At 42.9% G+C, this 7657-nt stretch overlaps 1 long non-coding RNA gene across 2 annotated transcripts in view; it reads right to left on the bottom strand.

Moving 5' to 3' along the window:
• Nucleotides 1–7352, bottom strand: part of LOC147031252 (uncharacterized) — a 30245-nt gene extending 22893 nt beyond the window's left edge. For both annotated transcript variants that reach the window (XR_015052535.1, XR_015052539.1), the window contains exons 1-2: nt 7026–7352; nt 5888–6287 (exon numbers count right to left, since the gene is read on the bottom strand). This is a non-coding gene — a long non-coding RNA (uncharacterized LOC147031252). The remainder of the gene's footprint in view (nt 1–5887; nt 6288–7025) is intronic.
• Between the last annotated feature and the right edge of the window lie 305 nt (nt 7353–7657).

Here is a 7657-nt window from a genome sequence, read left to right on the forward strand (position 1 = left end):
GTGAGGGCAATAACAATTTATATAAATATAATGCAAGTCGATGAACTCAACTACTTCAGCTAAAAAAAAAAAAGCAGAGGCATTTGGAATATTAAAAAAATAAAATAAAAAAATCCCACCCATGTCCAAAGGAAGCGGTTCAGTTTGGTATTTTTAATATAAAATAGGCAAAGCTTTGAAACGAACGAAACCAATTTGAACTAGAGGGGGAGCACTCGGTAGAGAGCAAAACCTACGCCGCCAATATTCCTGGGTCACTTAAGTGAACCTGATATCCTATTCATTGTAGGTCAAAACGGATCAGACTCCACTGAACCACGATTGAATAAACTAAACTAGATGGACGCGCACGTAGAAATGCCCAAAAAAAAAAGAAAAAAAAAATCGAAATTTTTTGGAAAAAATAGGTGCAAAATTTGTTTTTTTTTTTTCTCTAACAATTTTTTTTTGGGGGGGGGGTGGAAATCGCTTAAACATGTAGAAATGCAAAAAAAATATTCAAATATTTTTCAAATAAAATAGAAATTTTTTGGAAAACAAGTTGCAAAATTTTCTGGTTTTTTTTTTCTCTGACAAATTTTTTTTTGGGGGTTGGAAATCACTTAAAACATGTAGAAATGCAAAAACAAAAATTAAAATATTTTTGCAAAATGGCCGCCATAGTGGCCATAATGGACTTTGGACCAAGTCCAAAATCTAATGGCATGATCCTTGGACCATACCTAATCCCCCCACCAAGTTTCGTCGAAATCCGTCCAGGAGTTTTTCCGTAATACTGTTCACAAACAAACAAACAAGCAGTCATAGACTGGTACTTACGAAATCGTCAACTTGACCTCTGACCTTGTCTAATAAAAGCTGTTTCTTGAGAAGGTAGCAACGCAAACCAGCAGTTTCTACGATGATTCTGTACCAAACCATCAAAAATCGTAACGTCGACCGAAGCAAAAATCTCCATTTCTCCACGCAATTATTTTATATTATTTTATCAAAGTCACAAAACCGTAATATTCGGCCATCCACCAACAATCTTTACATAATCCGACGGCTCAGCGAGTCAGGCATGCAATGATAACCTTTATTGGGATAAAAAATGACTTTTAAACACCATCTTTATCGAAAACACCGTCAGCGTGCACACGGAAAACCTTTACATGACTCAACGACGCGTCTGCTCGAGCGCACTGCATCACGTGACGACCCGTGACGCATCGAGTGAAATATTTTTTATACAATCTTAGAACGTCTCCAAAACATCCGATTTTTACCAGAATTTTGACAACCGAGTTTTAAGCGTCCTAAGCGATCGCAAAAACCGAAGACAAAATTAAAATCGAAGTTAAAACGAACTCGTAACATAGAGCGAAGCAAAAATCTCCATTTCTCCACGCAATTATTTAATATTATTTCATCAAAGTCACAAAACCGTAATATTCGGCCATCCACCAACAATCTTTACATAATCCGATGGCTCAGCGAGTAAGGCATGCGACGATAACCTTTCTTGGGATAAAAAATGACTTTAAAACACCATCTTTATCGAAAACACCGTCAGCGCGCACACGGAAAACCTTAACATGAATAAACGACGCGTCTGCTCCAGCGCACTGCATCACGTGACGACCCGTGACGCGTCGAGTGAAATATTTTTTATACAATCTTAAAACGTCTACAAAACATCCGATTTTTACCAGAATTTCGACAACCGAGTTTTAAGTGCCCTAAGCGATCGCAAAAACCGAAGACAAAATTAAAATCGAAGTTAAAACGAACTCGTAACGTCGAGCGAAGCAAAAATACTCCATTTCTCCACATGAATTTATGGAATTATGTTTGACCCCACGATGACCTTGACCTTTGACCGATTTTGACCAAAATCTAATCAGCGCTAGCCATCACCCTCCTAAATCACGTGGTGTCATTTGACATTGGTAGCTTCTTCCGTTCTCGAGTTATCGTGCCTACAAACAAACAAACAAACAAACACACAAAGAAGCAGTCATAGACTGGTACTTACGAAATCGTCAACTTGACCTCTGACCTTGTCCAATAAAAGCTCTCTCTCGAGAAGGTAGCGACGCAAACCAGAAGTTTCTACGATGATTCTGCACCAAACCATCAAAAATCGAATGTTTTGGATGTTTGACCTCACTGTGACCTTGACCTTTGACCGATTTTGACCAAAATCTAATCAGCACTAGCCATCACCCTCCTGAATCACATGGTGCAATTTGACATTGGTAGCTTCTTCCGTTCTTGAGTTATCGTGCCTACAAACAAACAAACAAACAAGCAGTCATAGACTGGTACTTACGAAATCGTCAACTTGACCTCTGACCTTGTCTAATAAAAGCTGTCTCTACAGAAGGCAGCGACGCAAACCAGAAGTTTCTACGATGATTCTGTACCAAACCATCAAAAAATCGAATGTTTGACCTCACTGTGACCTTGACCTTTGACCGATTTTGACCAAAATCTAATCAGCGCTGGCCATCACACTCCTGAATCACGTGGTGTAATTTGACATTGGTAGCTTCTTCCGTTCTCGAGTTATCATTTTTTGGATGTTTGACCTCACTATGACTTTGACCTTTGACCGATTTTGACCAAAATCTAATCAGCACAAGCCATCAGCCTCCGAATCACGTGGTATAATTTGACATTGGTAGCTTCTTCCGTTCGAGTTATCTGTACCAAACCATCAAAAATCGAATATTTGACCTCACCGTGACCTTGACCTTTGACCGATTTTGACCAAAATCTAATCAGCACTAGCAATCACCCTCCTGAATCACGTGGTGTAATTTGACATTGGTAGCTTCTTCCGTTCTCGAGTTATCGTGCCTACAAACAAACAAACAAACAAACAGAAACGGAAGGCATCAATATACTTATGAAATCTTTAGATTTCGTAAGTAACAAACAGAAAGGGGTGAAAACAGTAACCTCCATCCATCTTTGATGGCGGAGGTTAATTACCCTTTAAAATTCGCCCTTTAGAACCCATTCAAATTACACTTTAGAACCCTATAAAATTACCTTTAGAATTACCCCTTAGAATTACGAGTGGGCCCGTTAGTCCATTCAACCAAATCTTCATTGGTCTTCAAGGATACCTACCTGCTGTACTGCTTGAATATGAGCTTACTTTTCATCAAGCCCAGATGTGCTTGGGCCAGGATGGAGATTATACATTCGTTATTATTCTTGCCAAATGATGCTACTATTATTATTGTTGTTAATATTGTTACGGATCTGGAAACCATTTGCATTCAACATACAGGTCCCAAAAGTCAGTTATCCCGTTAAGTACATGTGAGACAGGTCCCTTCCTTTTGTCTAATGGGAGAATCAAAAACGTGCGTTGCGACTTCTTTTTAGTTAGGTTATTAAATCTTTACATCCAACGAACAACCAACAAACAACCAACAAACCATTCCTTTCCCCATCATGACCCACCATCAACCTGCTCCTAAATGAGCGCTTCGCTCACCAAACCCGAAAGCCTATTGAGGTAAATCCCTCTGAGGCGGAATCTCGAGGATGTTCGAGGCAGTTTCATCACCACCACCTTTCTCGAATACGTGTGGAGTGGGCGGGCTTCCCGGTATGGCCGAAAACAAGCCCAGAAAGGGTGGACCCATGGAAGCCCCGTCCAATTCAGGGTGAACAGTGACGTCAGATTCACCAAGGCCCCTCCCCGCTGAGGGAGGTCCATAAAAGTTACGACGCCATCCTCAGAGTGGAGTTCTGTAGAGAGGAGTGTCGAGAGTTCTGAGGGGGTTCGGTCGTGCTTTTTTTTTTTTTTTTTCGGTTGCGCTCGAGTTCTTGAGTGGTTACGAGCAGTCATTACGAGGGGCTGTCACGAAAGGGTTTTTTCTGTCACGAGGGTTGAGCAGAGGGTCATCGAGGTGGCGAACGCGTCTCTCCTGGGCCTCCACAAGGAAGGGCAGAGGGACCCCGACCTCCCTCAGTGGACCCCGAATATTCACCACTCGAGCTCCGCCACGAACCGCGAATCCCCCACTTGCCACTGGGACCAGGCCGACGACCATTGGCAGGTGCCGCAGCATGGAGTATCCCCTTTCTTCAACAGCCAGGTACCCATCCGGACTCTGACACCCAGCGTCTGTCTCTGTCTCTGTCTCTGTCTCTGTCTCTCATCGGCTGGAGGGTCCAATAAAGAACTCTGGTATTCTTTTCTTTTTGTGTGTGTGGCTGCGTGTGGGCCCGTCTTGTAAGTAGAACCGAGTAAGTGTTTTTGCTGATTGTAAATATTTCCCTGATTGCATATTCGCATCAAGTCTGGTCTTTGTCTTTATTTTACTGTAAATAAAACAATTGTAGAAATATTCCCAGTCCGTTTCCGTCCTCTCTTGTATTGGTCCAGCATGGTTCGGGTCTGAGTATAAGCAGGGTTTCATCCCGGTAATCGGTCCATCATAGCTGGCACGGCTTTGGCAGTTTCCGCTCAGCTACACCCGAACCGGAGTTGGTAGTTGGTAGTTGGAACTCTACCGCAGTCGGTAGAGTGACCCGGTTCAAGCAAGACGTGCCGAGGGCGTGGTTTCCCCAGTAGTCGAAATCGCGTAGTTAATGAGGTAAATTGGTTTTAGATAAACAGACCCTACGCTACGTGGTTGAGATATTGGCATCCACGGTCGGTTCAACGACCCGCCAGCTCACGGAATTATCCAGAGCGACAGCCTACAATTCCAGGGAGTCTGGTGGGAGACAGCGTAACCTCCCCCACCTTGCAGTCGTTCTCGCCACCGATCACCGGCCCACAACAATATTATTAGTATTAATGAATACATGGTTTGTTATGCATCATAAATTTTTTTTGTAAATAGAATACCATCTATACACCTTAACATGGCAGGTATTTAAAACATACATCTGGATTTTTTTGTAGCTCATAAGCCTGAGCAACTCATGATGACGATCATAACGATCATTTTGGGTGTATCACATTCCACATCAGAAAGCTCCAGTCTAACTCCGCAAAAAATTTGACACACACACACACACACACACACACACACACACACACACACACACACACACACACACACACACACACACACACACACACACCGTCCATTTATAGCAGAAACACTGTGTTTAAAATGTTGTTCGACATTTTAGACAGACGGAGGGAAGGAAATAGTCAAATATCACCCGTCGCTCCATTGACGGTAATACGAAAGGGGGAAGGGAGAAAAGAGGGTGAAGAGGGAGAGGGGTGGAGGAGAGAGAGAGTGGGCAGAGTGAAGAGGAAGAGGGGAAAGGACAGAGGAGAAAGGGTGGGGGAAGGGTGGGGTGAGGGAAGACAGTGTGAGGTGAGAGGAAGGGAAGGCAGACGTGCGGTGGAGCATGAATAACGATTCATACTGTCTCATCAAAATGATTCTGCATAAAATAACAGTGAAGATGGAAACAAAATAATGTCTGAAATCCATTTTCTACCGGTCATACTATAAACACTGTCCAGAGACAAATGCCCGTCCGGAGACAAACTCCCATCCAGACATAAATACCGCTCAGAAGCGTCCAGTAACAAGTAACAAGGAGTTAGCAGAAAGAATATGTTATGCTTCATGAACAAAACACGCACGCACACGCGCTTGGCCGATATCGGCAATTTTTCGGGAATCGGCAGGTTGGAGTCGGTGCGATTCCCAACTACAGTACTTACTGTATACAACCGAGAAACCTTGAGTAGCTTTCACCGAAAATCAACGTTGCATTTATATTGACTTAGCAGGGATATGTTCACAAACATTATTCTTTATAAACTGCTCCGTGTGACGGGTGGGAAAAAAAACATTGGCACAGTGACTTTGAAAATACGAAAATAATCAGATGTTATTTCACAACAACTCACGCAGGGTGGCGGAGCACGAACCGCTCCCTCAGGGTGATGGAGCACGAACCGCTCCCTCAGGGTGATGGAGCACGAACCGCTCCCTCAGGGTGATGGAGCACGAACCGCTCCCTCAGGGTGATGGAGCACGAACCGCTCCCTCAGGGTGATGGAGCACGAACCGCTCCCTCAGGGTGATGGAGCACGAACCGCTCCCTCAAGATCACGTGGCACAGCAAAAGTGTGTGCAGAGAGTGAACGATTCGCTCAGAATGACGGAGCTCGGTCCTGCTGTCGACAATGGGCGCTCGGCAAGTGGCTTAAGCACTCCTGTAAGCACTCAAACCCAATGGTTGATGAGGAACGGTTGGACAGGCTGTCGCTGCATTCCATAAAGTATCCCTTTAACTTTCAAGCCCATCTGCAATTAAAAGTGAATGCATTAATCATATTGCTCAATGAAGCTGAAATAAACATTGCAGAAAATCTGCCATTTTGCTTACTTGGTTCTGCACGTGTCACGTGGTACATCGGTTCGGGGTCCGCGCAAATGTTATAACTTTGTTTTTAAATTGTCCGCTCTTTCCAGATTCACTTTGATTCCCTGTAGAGTGTCGAGCACCTCGTGAAACCTCCGAAAATATAGACACGGGTCTGGCAGACGCTATGGATCGGCTGTCCCTCTGGGGGACAGGGCGTGAGGCCTTGCAGTGAACACATTAAATCGTATAGCTCAATGAAGCTGGTTAATTTTGTTACGTTCCTAATTTTTTTTGTCAACTCGATCTAATTCTCCAAACAGTAGAAAAAGAGAAGTTTAACGGTTTGGAAATTTCACATTTTCTTGTGTATGTTTGGAGAGGGAGGGAACACAGCCTTTCTTCCTTAAAGTAAATCGGTACATCGGCTTGGTTATAAGACTCGTTATTGCTTTTAAATATCAAATTTCACAACAGATTTTTTAAAACCGAAATAATATTTCGATGATATACTTGAATTAATTCATGAGAGTAGATCGTGGAAAATCGTATCGTATAATGCATGAAATTGCTCCACACTCCTAATTTGAAAACTATAGTACTTACAAAAGCGATATACACAACAATTTGTAGCCATGATGAACAGGCATTCAATACGAGTGAGAAAAGTGAAAAAAAACCTTTCTCGTTAAGAAATCGTTGCGGCCGGTTCCAGGTCAAGGCATGGTTCAGCAGGCCAAAAAACATGGCGGCATCAGACTCCAGCGAGGTTGCCAAGGAAACGCCTTAAGACCCAAAGAGTGGTGTGGCCAAGGATCGCCTGATAAAGGATAATATGGAATAGGCAAAGCCGAGAAGCGAACGTAGAATTCTTCTTCCATTCGCTTCTGACTTTACCTATAACGTGTTCACAATTGTATACTTGCCAACTATACCGTGGTACGTGTAAGCGCCGCACAGATGATGATTTTGACGCAATTTCCGGTTACTTCGGCCTGGATTCGGGATCAGCGATCAAATAATGTAAATCACGATTAAAAAATATTTTTTGATGATGCGGGAGATATGTTTATTAAAATGAACTTTGGGGAAAAAATAATTGAATAAATAAATAAACACTTCCGGTCATGATCTCCCGGCATGCATCATTCCCCATGAAAAAAATCGGAAACAAAAAAAACCTGAAACAAAACAAAAACGGAAGCAAAATGGTCATAGCTAACGACACGGATTCACAATTGCCAGGGTATTGTGTTGTTTTTGTTGTTTCCTATTCTCTCATGTGCACGCGTTAAGTAAAATTCACAAGATA

This window comes from Eptatretus burgeri, chromosome 2, assembly GCF_056783735.1.
Source record: "Eptatretus burgeri isolate ZD-2024b chromosome 2, Ebu_testis_v1, whole genome shotgun sequence".
Classification (NCBI taxonomy): Eukaryota; Metazoa; Chordata; class Myxini; order Myxiniformes; family Myxinidae; genus Eptatretus; species Eptatretus burgeri.